The sequence below is a fragment of the Bombus bifarius genome, unplaced genomic scaffold (genome assembly GCF_011952205.1).
Source record: "Bombus bifarius isolate JDL3187 unplaced genomic scaffold, Bbif_JDL3187 scf7180000008354, whole genome shotgun sequence".
Classification (NCBI taxonomy): Eukaryota; Metazoa; Arthropoda; class Insecta; order Hymenoptera; family Apidae; genus Bombus; species Bombus bifarius.
The window spans coordinates 1-20585 of record NW_022884609.1 but is presented as its reverse complement, the minus strand read 5'-3'; the positions used below and the strand labels follow the sequence as shown (position 1 = coordinate 20585).

General features: G+C 39.7%; 1 long non-coding RNA gene across 1 annotated transcript; it reads right to left on the bottom strand.

Moving 5' to 3' along the window:
* Window positions 1-1633: 1633 nt before the first annotated feature.
* On the bottom strand, window positions 1634-20109 carry LOC117212673. The gene is made up of 3 exons (XR_004488510.1): window positions 20098-20109; window positions 19837-19840; window positions 1634-1668 (listed from the first exon to the last, which is right to left on the bottom strand). It is a non-coding gene; the product is annotated as an uncharacterized LOC117212673 (long non-coding RNA).
* Window positions 20110-20585: the final 476 nt, after the last annotated feature.

The following is a 20585-nucleotide window of genomic DNA, read 5'->3' as shown; positions in this document are numbered from 1 at the left end:
ACGTAAATCGAGTCTTCTCGTCGTTCTGCGTTCGAAATTATTAGAGCACGTTGGAATGGGAATACTTCGCGAAGTATTTCAGCCATGAAGGGAATGAAGAAACGACGCGTAGAATGTCTTATGCAGTTATGAAACATTCGAGAACTTAATAAATTTACATTAAGGTATTATTAACGAAGAAATTTGTAATCAGCGAGAGTTTCCTCGCGAAAATGATCTAGCATAATAATCTGTATAGATGGGCCGTATACTTATATACGATATATCTATATGTATGTATATTATATCGACATACAGTGTGATCATTTTTTCAAATTCATGTATCGAATGTTCAAATATTTAATGCATTAGATATAAACAAAATTATGTATTACTGTATGTATCGAATATTTGAAACCTCGGAACTCTGGAACTTTGAACTTTTGAACGTTGAAATATTTGAAATTTTGAATCTGGAATTTCGTGATCTTAAATCTATGACTTTTAGTCTTTGAATTGGAGATTTTAAATCTAACACTTTTTAATTGACAGAATTTTAATTTTTGCTTTTTAATATTTTCAGAAAACATGTCTCAATATACAGAAACCCAAACATTAAAAATACCAATAATTTCCATTCTTTATTTTCTTCACAATGAAAGATGAATTTATCCGATATTCGTTAAACTTGTCGTTATTATCGTAATTAATCGCTTCGTTAACAGACCTCAAATGCTAAGAATTAATTGACTCAGTACCTTATATGCGACTTAATAGCGAGCCCGAGGGTTTGAAAACAAACGATGCAGCCTCTGTAAAATATTTTCTTGCGTTCTTCTGATGACGCATACTTTAAGCGGAAAAGGGTCTATACCTAGAAGTACCCAGCGAAAAAGATTTAACTTCACGCGTCGTTTGTCAGAGCAATTAAACCGTGAACAATAAACTCCTTCGGAGATTACACGATAATTATTCTTTGCGCAACGTAACGAACGACGGGAAATTTATGTGGATTATTACTGCGTAGACAATGGCAAAAAAATTATTGGAGGACCAATTCGTATCTTTAAATGCAAAGTTGAAATATTACTGTGTACGTTGTCTTTCTTTTCCGCTGTTTCTTCTGTACTATGAAACGATTGTCATAAAGAGGGTGAGTAGATTATCTCGGTATTCTAACTATCTATTTAAAAATATTTCATTTTGAAAGGTAATTATATTTTAAACGAAGAGAATTAAAATATTTTAAATATTTATGGATATTAATAAATTTTAATAATTGGTAATTATAAATTACTAATAATAGATATAGGTAGGATATTATAAATATTTTCTCAATTTCCTACTGTATTGGTAAAAGATGTTTGTTAAAAAGTAGAATTATGGCGGGGCAGCTAGCTACGCTCGTTAAGGCCCAGCACTGAAGACGACGCGTCGCGAGTTCCAATCCTCGGCATATGGAAATGTTTAACGATCCGGACGTTAAATTTCTCTTAAATGTCATATACAACAGGCAAGAGGCCAAAAATCCTCCCTTGCGTGTGTTGTGGGGATGTACTTTCTGGGAGTGCTTGGTTAAGGTGTTTGGTGTGTTTTAAGCACACAAGGGCCCGACGATCAACTCGCGCACTGGTTCTACCGTCCCGTCCGTGGAGGTTTTAGCCGGTAAGAATCCGGCACTACCTTCTGCTCGCCTGTACAAGGGTGGGAAGGTGTCTATGAAGATTTCCTCCACGTAAAAAAAAAAAAAATTTTGTCCAACGCCCATACCGCGCTGAGTGCACTCGTTTATGTGTAATTGCTGATCACTTTTTGCAGTCAATGCCTTCAATTGAAGACAAACAGATTGTTGGGCATTTAATTTAATCCTTTAAGTTGTGAATGTCAATAGACATTTCAAAAAAATACAATTTTTATCATCTTTGGACGCAACTGGATTTTCAATACGTCATTTTAGTCGAAAATTATACCCGTGGAAAGACTGTGTCAGACGCGCACACTAACACTGCTTCCCCATTTCCACCCCTAAGAATCAGCAGAAAAACTGACTCGATGACACGCTTACGTTTCTACTTATTTTATCTTCATTCATCATAATTTAATATTCTAATCTTTTAAAATTGCAATTATGCCATCATTGACCTCGTGCGATGTTACAAAAATAATAGGTATAGGGAACTTGAAATCATATTGCAAAGTGAAATCGTTACTTTCGACCCCGGTTTAATAAATCAGGAAAGAAAGGAAAGGGAACCCCTGTCCTACCGCCCCCGTACAAAGCATAAGCATCACAAGACGCATCCCTTCGAAGTTTCTCATCGCGAGCAATTTTTCCATACATCCCTGCACGCAGACAATCCTATCAGTCGCTTTATAAGAATCAGCCATGATACGAGCTGCAATACGGGCTCAGGCTAGCTACGAGCAATTTGATGGCGTGCTATATTTTACAAAGAAAACTCCCGTGGCGTGTATATCGCGAAATCGGCGAGATCCGCGTGGCGCTTGAAAATATAACCCCCGAACACGGGCTAGCGTATTTTAAATTCCCCGATGCTCTCGTACGCCTTCGAGGTTCGTGTACGGGATTCCAATGGCTGTTGGAACGTCCACGGCCTCTGCCTGAGAAATCGCATTTCCTTTCTTTCCAGCGTTTCGCGTTTCGCATCCATCGCTTTTATATTTCACAAACGTCCACCCAGCCCATTCTCTTGCTATACTCTTCCTCCCTTCGTTTCTTCCTGCCTTTTCTTCCCAACTTCGTTCCTGCGACTCTGCTCGTCTCTATTAATAAACGGCCGGCGACGTTCGCGTAAATATTTGCGCCGGCACGAAACCGAAGCGAAAAACGCCACCTCAAAGGGGACGGACTTACATTTCAGTGTTTCGTTATTTATCGACGGGGGGGGGGGGGAGGGCGGTGTGTGGCTCGATCTACGGCATGCTGAATTATTAACGGGATCTCTGCTTCGATCTCCAGCGATCTGTAGTGAATTTTGTTATTCAGCCGAAGCAAGGAAAAATAGAATTGCGACTCGTTAATCGGCCGTGATTCATTCGGCAGTAACGAATCTCGTTTATTAAAGTCTGCCAGATCTGACATTGACTGAGCGAGTGGGATGAGTCGTCAATCGAACAGTCTATGTGTGGAGTATCGAGTATCGAAGAGTGATATTCAAGCGATTTTAGAAAGTCTAGCGTAATTTGAATAATGTACGAGAGAATTTTGGAGGTTTCTAAAGTTTTGTAGAAGCGTAAATTGACTTACTTTATTATATTGAATCACGTTTATCGTACAGATTTATGATACATGATACAGATGCAGCAAGAATTATTAATAAATATTATCAACTAACATGATAAATTATATACCATGTTCTAATATTTCGTTGCAGCAGTGTGCCACAGCAGTGAATAAGTAAGTCCGTACTATTACATTATATGAGACGAATGCTTCTTTTAATAATTGTATTAATACGTATCATTATATTTATTATTAAAAGAAAAGAATCTAGCCTTTCTTTAAAATTACAGCTAATCAATTTTCTTTCAAATCTAAATAAGCATATTATATAGTTCGCATTGTATACAATAAAATTCCACACTTCCAACAAACTTATCTCTTTCAGAATCCATTCTCACCTCCCATAATCTAAAAGACCTCTTGCGCCACCGCTCAAGCAAACATCATCTCTTAACTCCATGTCATATAATATCACCCGTATACGCGTTCCAATAAACGAACAAGTTTAACGAAAATTTATCTCTGATATACAGAGGAGATTTCAAAAATCGATTTAAGCGTTCGATGGTTCCGGCGGAAGCTTATTATTGATCAGCCACGGTTTCACGGAGAAATCCAACCAGGGCGGCTGTGAGGATTTCGCGGGTATAGGGGGTGAGTCCTGCGACGAAACGGAGAAAGAACCGGGAAAAACGCTCGATTTCACAGCCATTGGCTCGCGAAAATGCGAACACGAGGCAGTCATGTGCGTTGGAACGTATACATTACGGGGCGAGGTGCGCAAGTGGCCGGTATACGTGTGCATTGTCGCCGAATGCGGATGCACTTGCGAGTTGCGTGGTTTTCTCTCTGCAGACACGTGTGCATACATACAGGATGCTTCAAAAAGTTGGTCAAACTTCAAGAACACGTAGTACTCATCAAAAGGAACAAAAGTGTCTTAATAAACATGGGATCAAATATCATGAGTTTCGGAGTTAAAAGAAGGTAGCATCAGTCTGATCAGTACTGTATAGTATACTGTATAGTATAGATATATAATTCTTATATTACATAATCTTACATAATACATACGAGAGTATCTGTAATTATATCGTAGAACTACATGAAATTGTAGATCCCACGAAAGTTCTTTTTGAAATTGTTTCATTTTTGTTCAACAACAAATCACGATATACAGTTGTTCATGAAAATATGAACGCGTGTAGAAACTTTTTTGAGTATGTGTATTACGTATTTTAATATTTATGGTCGGGGGTGTACATTTTTAGATTTGAAATTTCAAAAGGTTTTTGTATAATGTCAACAACAAACGATATGCGAGCCTTTCAGGAGTCACATGAGTCAAGTCTGTAAATTGAAAATTGAATAAAAAATGACGTTACGAACACTGTTTCTCAAATTTATCTTGGTGTTATCCTATGTCTTCTGCCAATTAACGAAGTATAGTGGTAAATTATTTGTTTTTTAAGGATTGAATATTAATTATGTATTGAAATTATGAAAGATATGTAAAGAAATTAAAAAGCCACTAAAAAGTAGAGTTAATCATTGGCTTCTGAGAGGTTCATATATAAAAGTTGTCTATGGTAACCGTCCGCACACTTTCTAAGTTGGAGATATTTTTATCTACTTTTACTAAGAGTTTTTATTTATTTGAATTTGTACTACGTGCTACTGAAAATTGCTTCCAATTCTATGAAACAGCCTGTATGTAAACGTACACAGATGCAGATAGGGTACGTTTAGCACGAGCATGGGCGGTGTGTTTCTTTTCAACTTCGCTACTTAACGGAAGCCCCTCGAGCGCGATTCTTAAAGGGACACTCCGAAGCGAGACATTTGTTCTGAATTCGATGCCTTCCTGCCAGAAATTCTTACAATGAAACGCTTCACTATGACACCTGTTCGGGGTAAGTAGGTCCCTTATCTCGAGAATTTTTTACGTCGACGTAAATGGCTCGTGTTTGGAGGGTGGTAAACTCGGATAGTTAACCCTTACGTTGTGTTGGTAGAGTCACGTGATGATAAAGATATGCCAGGATTTATACCTATCTTCTCACTTTATTCGGTGTAAGTATTCTTAACTTGAGGATTTTTTACTTATGTGAACGATTCGTTGAAATCGTATTTTTTAATCCTTTTGCATTTGTATGAGATATATTCGTATTTATATGTATTGAGAATTTGATGGTGACTTGCTGATTTGAAATTTGAATATTAATATCTAGTTTTGTATCCACTATGTTTCTCGAAGTTCTGACTAAGACCTGAAACTATTTCGTAAGATCATTTGTATCATCAGTAACGTGCATGAAATGGAAAAATGTATTAGAAGAGCTAATAGTAAAGAATGAGTTTTTACTGTAACATGAATAAATGAGTACTTTATATTTTACTACGAATATTTAATATTTCAACAATATTGGAAAATATAAAACGACGATCGAATGTAAATTTATAGAATATAAATTTCGTTCGTGGATATAACAGGGAGAATAGAATTATTCAATTTTCGTTATGTTCATTGTAATGTCGATAAAAGGTGAAGGTAAAAATACAGAGGACTTTTTAGAGATTGCTGATTTATTTCAGGTTTGACGATTAAATCTGATATTCACTGAATATCTGAGATATATTTAACAGGAAACACGCATTTCAAGTATTTTATTAATTTTTTGCGATGGAAATTTTGCTTGTTTATGAGAGAAAAAAATTATTCCGTCTGCGAGTGTCCAGAAGAGATATAACAAATTACAATAGATGTTCAATATGTCGTGCATTTTCTTCTCTTAAAATTTTATCTGTTTCCAAAACAGCTGGACGAGTGCTCGCTCTTACACTGCGTTCGTAGAATATAGTGGTGCACCATTCTGCATAAACTATTTTTTGTTGGTTCTCCGATGGTATCTGAAACAAACTCAAATCGGATAAGGTTTAGTAGAATTTTACAAGAATTTTACAGTTATAATTCACAGCAGATAAGGATGAAAAGCTGCTTCGTGATTTTTAGCTTTTCTCGTTTAAACATATCTCATCAATTCATATTTCATTTATACTTTTCAATCTGTACTCCAAATTCCACTGCCCATCCTTGAATCTTTGATGTAATACTTATAATTTGAAATGTTGTTTATGTATATAAGTGTACTTCCTAGAAGTTTTAATCGAATATATATATATTACATTAGGAAGTAAAATAAACTTGTAAGCACATATTAGATTTATATGTTTAATAATTAATTGTTGAACGATGGTATATGCTTAGAATTAAGTTATGAAAATTGACAGAGTGTTATAAAATATTATGATGGATCATGAAAGTAGAAATTGTACAATATGATTTTGTTATAATGGAAAAACCGCCTCCTGCTATGTCAAAAAATCGTTACCGTTTGATTAACATCCCGACACCTTGTCAAGTTATATAAGGAACATGCAAGTCGCGCGTGAACTTTTTCGTGCTTGAACTTCCGGAGAGTGAACATCGAAGAAGAACATAAATATAAGGTAAATAAAAAAAATATCAAATAACAACATTGCAACCAGTAATTTATAACGTCTAAACCATTAATTTACAACACTTAAGCTATTAATTTATAACATTTAAGCCATTAATTTTAATAACACTTGTAACACTTAAGCCATTAATTTATAACATTTAAGGAATTAATTTATAACGTCTAAACTATTAATTTATAACATTTATGTTATTAATTTATAACATTTAAGCTATTAATTTACAACATCTAAACCATTAATTTACAACATTTAAACTGTTATTTTATACATTTAAGCTATTAATTTATAACATTCAAGCCATTTATTTGTAACACTTAAGCTATTAATTTATAACATTTCAGCAATTAATTTCTAACATTTAAACTATTAATTTATAACATTTATGTTATTAATTTATAACATTTAAGCTATTAATTTACAACATCTAAACCATTAATTTACAACATTTAAACTGTTATTTTATACATTTAAGCTATTAATTTATAACATTTTAGCAATTAATTTCTAACATTTAAACTGTTAATTTATAACATTTAAGCCATTAATTTATACATTTAAACCATTAATTTCTAACATTTAAGCTATTAATTTATAACAATTGAAACATTAATTGATAAAATTTAAAACATTCATTTATAAGAATCAAACCATTCTTCAAGTAATCAATAAGTCTCTCGCTAATAGCCTAATAGATCGATAGATTTAACGAAGAAACACCTAACCGCGATTACAGCCAATTAGTTCGTATTATTCGGTACATAATTAATAACTGTATCACGTACAGCGATGCAGGCGGTATTGAAGAAAAAAAGCCATTTTATCTTACAACTGTAACGAAAATTACTTATATATCGATAATTACTATAATTTACTCGTTTAACTTGAGAGGAATCAAAGAAGTACCTGACTTTTAAGTAAGCATTAAGTATGAATTTTAAATATCGCAGACAGTGATGTAGGTGTTATTCAAGAAAAAAGAACATTTTATTTTTTAATTAGCTAATATAATATAATATAATATAATATAATATAAGATAAGATAATATAACGCTTAGTATGAATTTTATCTGCCTGATTATTTAATATCTTAACTTATTTCACAGTAACGTCATCCATTGCCGTTAGGCTTTTTTCCCCTTTTTGTTCAAACTAATTGATAGTCGAAAACTAGTATTAAAGAAGTGTGAATTTAGTCTTAGTTTGCAGAAACTATTAAAATGATAAAAATGGATATCGTATTAAATCGTTGCTATGTCAAGAGATGGTTGCCGTTTGATTGAAATTTTGTCACTTTGTCAAGGTATATAAGGAACACGGAAGTCGCGCGCGAGCTCTATTGTGCTTGAAATTCCGGAGAGTGAACATCGAACAAGAATTTAAATATAAGGTAAATAAAAAAAAAATATCAAATAACAACATTGCAACCAGTAATTTATAACGTCTAAACCACTAATTTACAACATTTAAGCTATTAATTTTTAACAATTATACTATTAATTTATAACATTTTAATTATTAATTTATAACATTTAAGCAATTAATTTATAACATTTAAACTATTAATTTATAACATTTATGCTATTAATTAATAACAGTTAAGCTATTAATTTACAACATCTAAGCCATTAATTTATAACATTTAAACTGTTATTTTATACATTTAGCCATTAATTTATAACATTTAAACTATTAATTTATAACACTTAAGCTATTAATTTACAACATTTAAACTATTAATTTATAACATTTAAGCTATTAATTTATAACGTCTTATAATTTATAACGCAAAACAATATCGCCGCTACAATGTTGCTTTATTATAAAATAATTTTACATCTCTGCTCCCAATGCTTAAAAACTGTTTATGTAAATGGGACCCGAGCGTAGTTACCTCCTCGTGGTGGGTCCCGGTAATTGGTATCGTTTCCCAAATAATAATAAACCAAGTACTATTTTGAATATTAGTATTATTATTTGAGAAACGATATCAAGCTAAAAACTACTTCAATATAGTCTGGTCTTGATCATCCAAAATAGTTTTGATGATCTAGACCGGACTAAGACCCCCCCGCGGGGGCGCCGTGGGACATCGTGGGACATCGCGGGACACCGTGGGACATCGCGGGACACCGTGGGATGCGAGCGTTTTAGCCTTAATTAATCTTAAGATAGATACCTATGTTATGTGCATTGTAAGCACATTCTGTACAAAGATACCTATCTATCTTGGAACGAAAAATAAAACTCTCGTCTCTCGTGATACCCTCGCTTACCACATTGGAAAAATTGTTACCACGATTTATCGGTTCACGGTCGCTCAGTTCTTTCAAACCGTAGCGTGACGTACTCGCTCGCACGTATTCCGGGTACGTGCGGGTCAACGTGCACTGGGCAACTCTTTGTATTCGTAAGTCGCCCCAAGCACACCTCTGTCTTGATGACTACTCGACGACTGCTCGTCGTTTGCCTCGAATCACGGGAGTTGTCATCGCACTGGTGATACCTGCGATTCTCAATACTGTCCGATTGGTACTTCGGTACTCGGGCAGAGACCTGCATTTCACGTCCTCCGTAATTCTGTTCGGGCCCGCGGGAGTGGACCCCACTGTTCAGTTGAGGTCAATGCCTTCGTAATCCTGTTCAGCGGTCCCTCCCCGTGAGTGGACCCCACTGTTCAGTTGAGGCCTCTTGCCTTTGTAATCCTGTTCAGCGGTCCCTCCCCGGGTTCCACATGTTCAGTTGGAGTGTGTTAAATCGCAGGCCTATTTGCTGGATCGCTAGTATCATCGGTTGGTGCCATCGACCGTGATAAGATCCAGACGACGTGACAGGAATCGGGCGAAGGTCAATGCTTGGGCTTTCCGCTGAACCTTAGGGTTATCCGGTGCACGGGGGTACGTCATGTAGGTTTGTTAGTTCTTTCGAGAGATCGTGATTTCGTTCGTTCCGGGCGCGCCGCGGTTTTTCTTTCACCGTCTGATTGTTGGGGCTCCTTTTCCGTAGTAGCCTCATATTGTTTCTTTCGTTCCAAGTTAGACAAATGTGTCTTTGATACCGAATGCGGCCAGTAGGGTTGCGAATTATTGTACTGATCGATGTAATCGTTGTATGGGAGATGAATGTTGCGTTGCGTGGGAGATAGATATTGCGTTGTGTAAGCTTTGTTTTACGTTTGTAAAGATTCATGTAAGCGCTGCGTTGGAGATATGTGTTTCGCAGTTAGGCTACGAAACAACTATTTCTTTACGCAGGCCCATGGCAAGTAGAGTCAAAACTCGACATTCTGCCAACAGGTTGAATGTCGAGATCGATGTGTAGTGCTACATATACCCATGGGCGGGTCTCGTGCGTAGTCACCTCCTCGTGGTGAGACCTGGTAATTGGCATCCTTTTCCAAAAATTAATCAGTTGATTAGTCTTTGGAAAACGATGCCAAGCTAAGAACTACGCAACAGTCCAGTTTGGATCACCAAAAGCCTCTAAGAGAATTTTGGATGATCTAGACTGGACTGCACCGTGGGACATCGTTGGACACCGTGGGACGTCGTCGGTCCAGTGTGGGTCACCAAATGCCGCGAAAAGAATTTTGGATGATCTACACTGGACTGCAACGTGGGACATCGTCGGTCCAGTGTGGGTCACCAAATGCCGCGAAAAGAATTTTGGATGATCTACACTGGACTGCAACGTGGGACATCGTCAGTCCAGTGTGGGTCACCAAATGCCGCGAAAAGAATTTTGGATGATTTACACTGGACTGCAACGTGGGACATCGTCGGTCCAGTGTGGGTCACCAAATGCCGCGAAATGAATTTTGGATGATCTACACTGGACTGCTACGTGGGACGCCGTGGGACAACGTTGGACACCGTGGAACATCGTTGGACACCGTTGGACACCGTTGGACACCGTGGGACTCCGCGGGACACCGTGGGACACCGTGGGACAGCGTGGGACAGCGTGGGACAGCGTGGGACAGCGTGGGACAGCGTGGGACACCGTGGGACACCGTGGGACACCGTGGGATATGTCTTGGCTATGTCGAATCCATTCTGAGCCCATTCTGTACAATGATATACTTATCTGACTTGGAACGAGATATAAAAATCTATTCTTTTTTTCCACTGAATCTTGCGGTTATTTTGTGCACAGGAGTGCGTCGCGCGAGTCCATTGATTCTTCTGAAAGATCCCGATGTATGAAATCATTCTCTTATTTCAAGCCAATTTTTAACAAATTATCTTATTGTTTCAAATTGAGTTATAACGTCATAAACTTGCAACTTAGTAACAGTTGGATTCAAATACCTCGAAACAAGGTTTCGCGCGCGTTTGTGCAGTATTCTTTAAGTATATTTAAGTGGCGAACTTTTGAATCCTTGCAAATATTTTCCAATATTTATAACACGCGACTATAGTGTATTAGTGGAATATATATTTCGTATTCTAATAACGAAAATTCATAGTATATATTCTAATTGCGAACAGTATAATTCTTGCAAACGATTGCATTGCATTCGCGGTATTCGTAAGCATTTGTTCGCTATCGAGAAATATCTTACAATTTTCAACTAAATAATATTTTTCAAACTTGTTCCAATTACTTAATAATAATTTTTAAGCGTAAAAAAATAGCAGTATTTTCTAAATAAACGTTCGATAGGAAAAAGAAGAAAATTGTCGAAACGAAGTTTCGCTTCTTCCCCCCCCCCCCCACCCGCCCTTAAACAACCACCATTTCCACCACTGGACTTTACACGGTTCCTGCCTGATGTTAGTCTCCCTGATGATATTCGCTGGGATACCACAGCATCCAGGGTAACGTCCTCTGTTTCTCCGCATCGAACGGTGAGTCGCATGCATTTTTGTTCCTCCGGTCACTCAATCATGTCGTAGGATGAAAGGTCCGAATCGGCACGGGTGACCGGTTGTATTACGTAGAATTTTGTTGCGAGCATAGTGACCGCGGGTATTTTTTATACCCGTGAGTAGTAACATTATTTTTTTAAATTTATTAGTTTAGGATAGGTCTTCTTGCACAGCGCGATTATAATAATTAGTTTAAATACATACACTTGAGAATATATTCGTGTTATTTATAAGCATGCATGTTAACATTCCGTATGAATATTTGCAAATGGCAAATATATACACGAATATACTTGTTTGACATAAATATACTTGTTCTTAAGCAATGAATTAATCGTGACAATATTAAGTCACGTTCGTTTATTTCACTTTAGCTAGAATTTAAAATACGAGTTAAAATTCATTTTTTCCCGTACAAGAATATGTGAAATTTTACGTGCAAGAAGACACTTCGCGACAGGCAGATTTTTGAATCAAAGCAATAATTTTGAACACTGCTTCTGCACTTTCGAGTATATGCTTTGATAAAGAGATCGCCTGAGATTATTTCTTTCTTAGTAATATATTTGAAGTCAATTACTCCATTTGATCGAGTCACAGTCTTTTTCAATTAACGCTACCTTTATGCAATATTAAAATTTTGTTCTGATTTATTAAATTAATAAAGTAGAGTTACTTGATTACTATTAAATTAATAAAGTAAATTTAATCAGATACAAAGTAGTAAAATATAAAGTCAAAGAACGTTAGTCCGTTAAATAAAAATTACACAAACTAATCATCTTTTTAGATCAGGATTTTCAGGTTTAACCCTTTCCGTGCCCATTGTCAGGATCTCATTCACGTGCCCAGGTGCTACTTGAATGGGAGAAAGACACTGGGCACGATGATCTAGAATTAAGTAATGTAATAATTTGTCAGCGACTGACGATGTGTTAGTGTACCGTGCACGACGTATTTTCCACGTTATATGTGTGTGTTGTTAGGCCGTGGAACTGCGTCGCTTTTTTTCATTCGTTAAAACATCAAATATTAAAAATGTCGAAACATATATCGATTCAATTTACGTCTCGATACAATCACAATTTGTGATAATATCGCCCACGCGATTAAGTGTAACCACGCTTTAAATATTGCCGTAAATTACAATTATAATTCCAAGTTTACTTACGTTTATTTTAACGATATCATTTCCTCAGACGTGTTTTATCACGTTTTACGCAATGGTCACTAGCCTTCGTCAGTCGATTTCAGGAAAACGGTACGTACCTTAGAGTGTGCATGGTGTGTGTTAAGCTCGGGTGTCGGAGGCGTCCCGGGACGTCCTCTCTAGTGTAGGACCTTTGCGCCCGAGCGTTTGTGTGAGAACCGTGGAGCGAGTGTGTTGGTGTGCCTGTTTTGCCATTTTTTAAATATAGCGCTAGGTAGGATAGGTAGTATACTTTCTGGTGTGTCTGTTAATTATAAGTAGGTAGGGCCGGGCAGGTTGGCACAGTCTCTGGTCGGGTAGGCGCGTTTTCGTGTGACCAACCTGTTTCTGGAAATCTAATTTGAAAAATCGACGGTGAAACTGGCACGAGTAGAGCATGCACTCGCCTCTGGTTTTGCCTATCGATTTTTCGAATTTCGCGGTCGCGGTCGCGAATGGGTCGAAACGAACGTTTATCGCTCGAGCACGCACATGCGAGTGAGCAACGATCACTGCTGCGATCGTTGGTCAGTCCATGTGCACTTCAATCAGCTTCCGCGGTTTATATTTTTATTTTCAAGTTTTTTTTTTGTTTGCGATTTAGAAGTCTCGAGCTTAGATTTAAGTTTCAGCGGGCATTGCGCCCGAAGAAAGAAGAGGCTATAAGCCGAAGAGGCCCGGCAAACTGCCACTCAAGAGGGCAACTACTAATGGCTGCCCATCCTCTGGGTCATCCAGAGCATGGGAAGTCATTATTGTTACTACTTTGTCACTATGCTCGCTTTTAGTATTTGTAGTAGTAGTAGTAGTAGTAGTAGTAGTAGTAGTAGTTTGCTTTTTTGGCCGATGTATATATCGGTCCATCGTCCCATTGAGCAAATCGCGATTTTTATATTAGTGTTGCGATAAATTAATTACGGGTTGTATTAGAGTTGCGAAATAACATCGCGGCTTTTCATTAGTGTGGCGAGAAAATGATTACGGTTTGAATTAGAGTTGCGATAAAATGATAATCGCGTTTGCTTTAGAGTTGCGAATTGCGATATCGCGATTGTCTTTTGCAATTTTTAGAATTTTTCCTGTTTTCTATTGTTTAAAATTAGATTATAAAAGTGTTAGTTTTCAATTAATTTTATGGTATTGCAAGTAGTAATATCAGAATATTTAAAGTAGCTTTTTATATAGTAAATAGTAATTTTTATTAAATTCACTATAAGAGTTAGCGTTGCGATATTGGTCCATCGCGAGTTCTATTAATTTTTCCCTTTAGCGTTGCGATAATGAATGATCGCGTTTTGTTCACTAGAGTTGCGTTTACAAAATGCCCAAACCCTCCGACTGCATTTGTCGGACACTGCTCCTGGATCACACGTGCAGCTGCAAGAGCTGTGCAAGTGTGATCGTTCATCAGCAACCTCTTAAATGGTTGCACTTCTATCTCTCGCTATTAGTGTTGCGTATTGCTTAAATACGAGTGCGTAGATTTATACTTATTAGAGTTGCGTATCAAATATCGGGAATTTTCAGACTTTTCTTTTTTTTTTTTAATGGTAGATTAGATATAACGAAGCACTCATCGCGTTTGATTTTGAGAATTTTCTGTTTCATAAATATTAGTAGTAAATTAGTGTTGCGAAATAAGAATATTCAGTTCCACTCTCGGCGTGTTGATCGGGTTTATATAGAGTGGAAGACGATTGAATTTTAGTAGCCCTTCTGGCTACTGCTTTGTTTCCTTTTCAGCTCCCCTTATTACCACGTTTATTACTGAAAATACTGCTATAAGACATATTTCTTTGTCAGCGTTAACGTTACCATGACTGCTAAAATACAGAACTTTATTACAAATGTATAATACATATATATATATTTACATATATGAATCTGTGAGGGATTTCATGCGCAACAAAGTATTATAATGAAATATCTTAATGTTGCTATGAAGGCTTAAAATATTTTTTAAAATTGAATTCATTGCAATTGGTACTAGTGCTGGTGATTGTTCGTTCTTAGAACCATAACTTTTAACATTTTTTCGACCGCGATATTTTCAATCTTATAACAGTAATGTAGAATTTTATAAATATTTGAATTTCATATTGAATTTTTTATTCAGATTAAATTCAATCACTTAAAATACTTGTTTTCAACGTAACCCTAGTTTCGATTAAAAAGATACAAATGATTCTCTATATTTGCTAAAATTTAATCAATAGTAATTTGATCTATAATTAACCATTATTAGTAGTTTATTTTCCATGTATAAAATGTTCTCGTTTTAAAGATACCTGTTTCTTTCATATACCAAATCAAATAAATGAGTTTGTTTCAAATTTATCAATTTGCAGAAAGTACATTTCAGTTACATATATGAAAATTTCATAGCATATTAAATATGTATGCTAGATACCCAAATGATTTTTCTTCCATTGTCTGATTGTTCAGGCTTCTTCCCGTCCCCTATTTTAAAAAGAAACATATTGCGGTAACGTTGGAGTATATAACTTTTCGATATTTTCAAAAGTATAGTACAACGAGTCGTATGTCTCTTTTGCAAGACTCAAAATTGTATACTCAATGTCAATAGTTTCATTTCCATTCTTTCGTTCCAAGTTAGACAAATGTATCCTTGATACCGAATGTTGCCAGTACGGATGCGAATTACTGTACAATGTCTGTACTGATCGATGTAATCGTTTTCGCAAATTAATCAGTTGATTAACTTTTGGAAAACCACAAAATCGATAAGTACAAACATTGCACAATAATTCAATACCAAGCTAAGAACCACGCTAATACAGTCCAGTTTGGATTACGAAAAGCCACGAAGAGAATTTTGGATAATCTAAACTGGACTGCAACGTGGGACGCCGTTGGACGCCGTTGGACGCCGTTGGACGCCGTTGGACGCCGTTGGACACCGTTGGACGCCGTGGGATACCGTCGGTAAAGTTTGGGTCTCCAAAAGCCTCCAACAGAATTTTGGATGATCTAGACTGGACTGCACCGTGGGACACCGTGGGATACCGTCGGTCCAGTTTGGGTCTCCAAAAGCCTCCAACAGAATTTTGGATGATCTAGACTGGACTGCAACGTGGGACACCGTGGGATACCGTCGGTCCAGTTTGGGTCTCCAAAAGCCTCCAACAGAATTTTGGATGATCTAGACTGGACTGCAACGTGGGACACCGTGGGATACCGTCGGTCCAGTTTGGGTCTCCAAAAGCCGCCAAAAGAATTTTGAATGATCTAGACTGGACTGCACCGTGGGACACCGTGGGATACCGTCGGTCCAGTTTGGGTCTCCAAAAGCCTCCAACAGAATTTTGGATGATCTAGACTGAACTGCAACGTGGGACACCGTGGGATACCGTCGGTCCAGTTTGGGTCTCCAAAAGCCTCCAACAGAATTTTGGATGATCTAGACTGGACTGCACCGTGGGACACCGTGGGATATCGTCGGTCCAGTTTGGGTCTCCAAAAGCCTCCAACAGAATTTTGGATGATCTAGACTGGACTGCACCGTGGGACACCGTGGGATACCGTCGGTCCAGTTTGGGTCTCCAAAAGCCTCCAACAGAATTTTGGATGATCTAGACTGGACTGCAACGTGGGACACCGTGGACAGCGTTGGACACCGTTGGACGTCGTTGGACAGCGTTGGACACCGTTGGACGTCGTTGGACATCGTTGGACATCGTTGGACATCGTTGGACATCGTTGGACGTCGTTGGACGTCGTTGGACATCGTTGGACACCGTTGGACATCGTTGGACGTCGTTGGACGTCGTTGGACGTCGTTGGACGTCGTTGGACGTCGTTGGACGTCGTTGGACGTCGTTGGACAACGTTGGACAACGTTGGACACCGTTGGACAACGTTGGACAGCGTTGGACACCGTTGGACGCCGTTGGACAGCGTTGGACACCGTTGGACGCCGTTGGACACCGTTGGACAACGTTGGACAACGTTGGACAACGTTGGACAACGTTGGACACCGTTGGACATCGTGGGACGCCGTGGGACATCGTGGGACACCGTGGGACACCGTTGGACATCGTGGGATGCGTACGTTTTAGTCTTAATTAATCGTAAGGTAGATACCTATGTTAAGTGCATTGTGAGCTCATTCTGTACAACGACATTTATCCACCTTAGAACGAAAAAAAGAAAAATCTCGTCTCCCTTCACTCGCTTACCACACAGTACTTATTGTACTCGCGATTTATCGGTTCGCGATCACTCAGTTCTTTCAAACCGTAGCGTGACGTACTCGCTCGTGCGTATTCCGGGTACGTGCGGGTCAACGTACATTGGACAACTCCTTGGATTCGTAAGTCGCCCCAAGCACACCTCTGTCTTGATGACTACTCGACGACTGCTCGACGTTCGCATCGGATCGCGGGAGTTGTCGTCGCGCCGGTGATGCTTGCGAATCTGTTGGGGATTCAGTCATGGATCCGCAGTCCTGTCCGATTGGTACTTTGGTACTCGGTCAGGGACCTGCAATTTCACGTCCTCTCTAATTCTGTTCGGGCCCGCGGGACTGGACCCCTCTGTTCAGTTGAGGTCAATGCCTTCGTAATCCTGTTCAGCGGTCCCTCCCCGTGAGTGGACCCCACTGTTCAGTTGAGGCCTCTTGCCTTCGTAATCCTGTTCAGCGGTCCATCCCCGGGTTCCACACGTTCAGTTGGAGTGTGTTAAGTTGCTGGCCTATGTGCTGGATCCACGGCTGAATTACCCGTGGATCACTAGCATCATCGGTCGGCGCCATCGACCGCGACTCGTGTAAGTTTCGAACGGCGAAACAGGAATCGAGTTACGGTCAACCCTGGGGCTTTCAGCCGAATCTCGGGGTTATCTCGTGTACGGGGGTACGTCGCGTAGGTTTGTTAGTTCTTTCGAGAGATCGCGATCTCGTTCGTTTCGGGCGCGCCGCGATTTTTTCCTTTATCATCTGATACATCGGGCATTTTCTTGTTTTCCTATTTTTAAGGGAAACTTATTGAGATTACGTTAGAGTTTATAACTTTTCAGTATCTTCAATATCTTATAGCGTCGCAAAAGTAGAACGTTAAGCAGCCTAGTACAGCGACTCGTATGTCCCTTCTGCAAGACACGAAATGGTATATACAGTGTCAGTAGCTACATTTTCCTTTTTTCATTCCAAGTTAGATAAATGTGCGTTTGATACCGAATGATGCCAGTAGGGATGCGAATTATTGTACGATATTTGTACTGATCGATGTAATCGTTGTGTGGGAGATGGATGGTGTGTTATGTATGTTGTTTTACGTTTGTAAGGATTCGTGTACCTGCTGCGTTGGAGATAGGTGTTTCGCGGTTAGGCTACGAAATAACTATCTCTTTACGCAGGCCCATGATCAAGTAGAGTCAGAACTCGACATTCTTGCCAATAGGTTGAATGTCGAGACCGATGCATAGTGTTAAATAATTCATGGGCGGGTCTCGTGCGTAGTCACCTCCTCGTGGTGAGACCTGGTAATTGGCGTCCTTTTCCAAAAATTAATCAGTTGATTAATCTTTGGAAAACGATGCCAAGCTAAGAACTACGCACCAGTCCAGTTTGGATCTCCAAATGCCGCCAACAGAATTTTGGATGATCTAGACTGGACTGCACCGTGGGACACCGTGGGATACCGTCGGTCCAGTTTGGGTCTCCAAAAGCCTCCAACAGAATTTTGGATGATCTAGACTGGACTGCAACGTGGGACACCGTGGGATACCGTCGGTCCAGTTTGGGTCTCCAAAAGCCTCCAACAGAATTTTGGATGATCTAGACTGGACTGCAACGTGGGACACCGTGGGATACCGTCGGTCCAGTTTGGGTCTCCAAAAGCCTCCAACAGAATTTTGGATGATCTAGACTGGACTGCAACGTGGGACACCGTGGGATACCGTCGGTCTAGTTTGGGTCTCCAAAAGCCTCCAACAGAATTTTGGATGATCTAGACTGGACTGCACCGTGGGACATCGTTGGACAACGTTGGACAACGTTGGACACCGTTGGACATCGTTGGACAGCGTTGGACACCGTTGGACGTCGTTGGACATCGTTTTACACCGTTGGACATCGTTGGACATCGTTGGACGTCGTTGGACGTCGTTGGACAACGTTGGACACCGTTGGACATCGTTGGACACCGTTGGACAACGTTGGACAGCGTTGGACGTCGTTGGACGTCGTTGGACGTCGTTGGACAACGTTGGACACCGTTGGACAACGTTGGACACCGTTGGACGCCGTTGGACACCGTTGGACAACGTTGGACAACGTTGGACACCGTTGGACACCGTTGGACACCGTTGGACACCGTTGGACAACGTTGGACAACGTGGGACATCGTTGGACACCGTTGGACATCGTGGGACGCCGTGGGACATCGTGGGACACCGTGGGACGTCGTGGGACACCGTGGGACACCGTGGGACATCGTGGGACATCGTGGGACACCGTGGGATGCGTACGTTTTAGTCTTAATTAATCGTAAGGTAGATACATATGTCAAGTGCATTGTGAACTCATTCTGTACAACGACATTTATCCACCTTAGAACGAAAAAAAGAAAAATCTCGTCTCCCTTCACTCGCTTACCACACAGTACTTATTGTACTCGCGATTTATTGGTTCGCGATCACTCAGTTCTTTCAAACCGTAGCGTGACGTACTCGCTCGTGCGTATTCCGGGTACGTGCGGGTCAACGTACACTGGACAACTCTTTGGATTCGTAAGTCGCCCCAAGGACACCTCTGTCTTGATGACTGCTCGACGACTGCTCGACGTTCGCATCGGATCGCGGGAGTTGTCGTCGCGCCGGTGATGCTAGCGAATCTGTTGGGGATTCAGTCGTGAATCTGCAGTCCTGTCCGATTGGTACTTCGGTACTCGGCCAGGGACTTGCAACTTCACGTCCTCCGTAATTCTGTTCGGGCCCGCGGGAGTGGACCCCACTGTTCAGTTGAGGTCAATGCCTTCGTAATCCTGTTCAGCGGTCCCTCCCCGTGAGTGGACCCCACTGTTCAGTTGAGGCCTCTTGCCTTCGTAATCCTGTTCAGCGGTCCATCCCCGGGTTCCACATGTTCAGTTGGAGTGTGTTAAGTTGCTGGCCTATGTGCTGGATCCATGGCTGAATTACCCGTGGATCACTAGCATCATCGGTCGGCGGCATCGACCGCGACTCGTGTAAGTTTCGAACGGCGAAACAGGAATCGAGTTACGGTCAATTCTTGGGCTTTCCGCTGAACCTCGGGGTTATCTCGTGTACGGGGGTACGTCGTGTAGGTTTGTTAGTTCTTTCGAGAGATCGCGATCTCGTTCGTTTCGGGCGCGCCGCGATTTTTTCCTTTATCATCTGATTCATCGGGCATTTTCTTGTTTACCCATTTTTAAGGGATACTTATTGAGATCACGTTAGAGTTTATAACTTTTCAGTATCTTCAATATCTTACAGTGTCGCAAAAATAGAACGATAGCTAGTTTAGTACAGCGACTCGTATGTCCCTTCTGCGAGACACGAAATGGTATATACAGTGTCAGTAGCTACATTTTCTTCCTTTCATTCCAAGTTCGATAAATGTGTGTTTGATACCGAATGATGCCAGTAGGGATGCGAATTATTGTACGTTATTTGTACTGATCGATGTAATCGTTGTGTGGGAGATGGATGTTGCGTTACGTAGGCTTTGTTCTACGTTTGTAAAGATTCATGTAAGCGCTGCGTTGGAGATATGTGTTTCGCAGTTAGGCTACGAAACAACTAT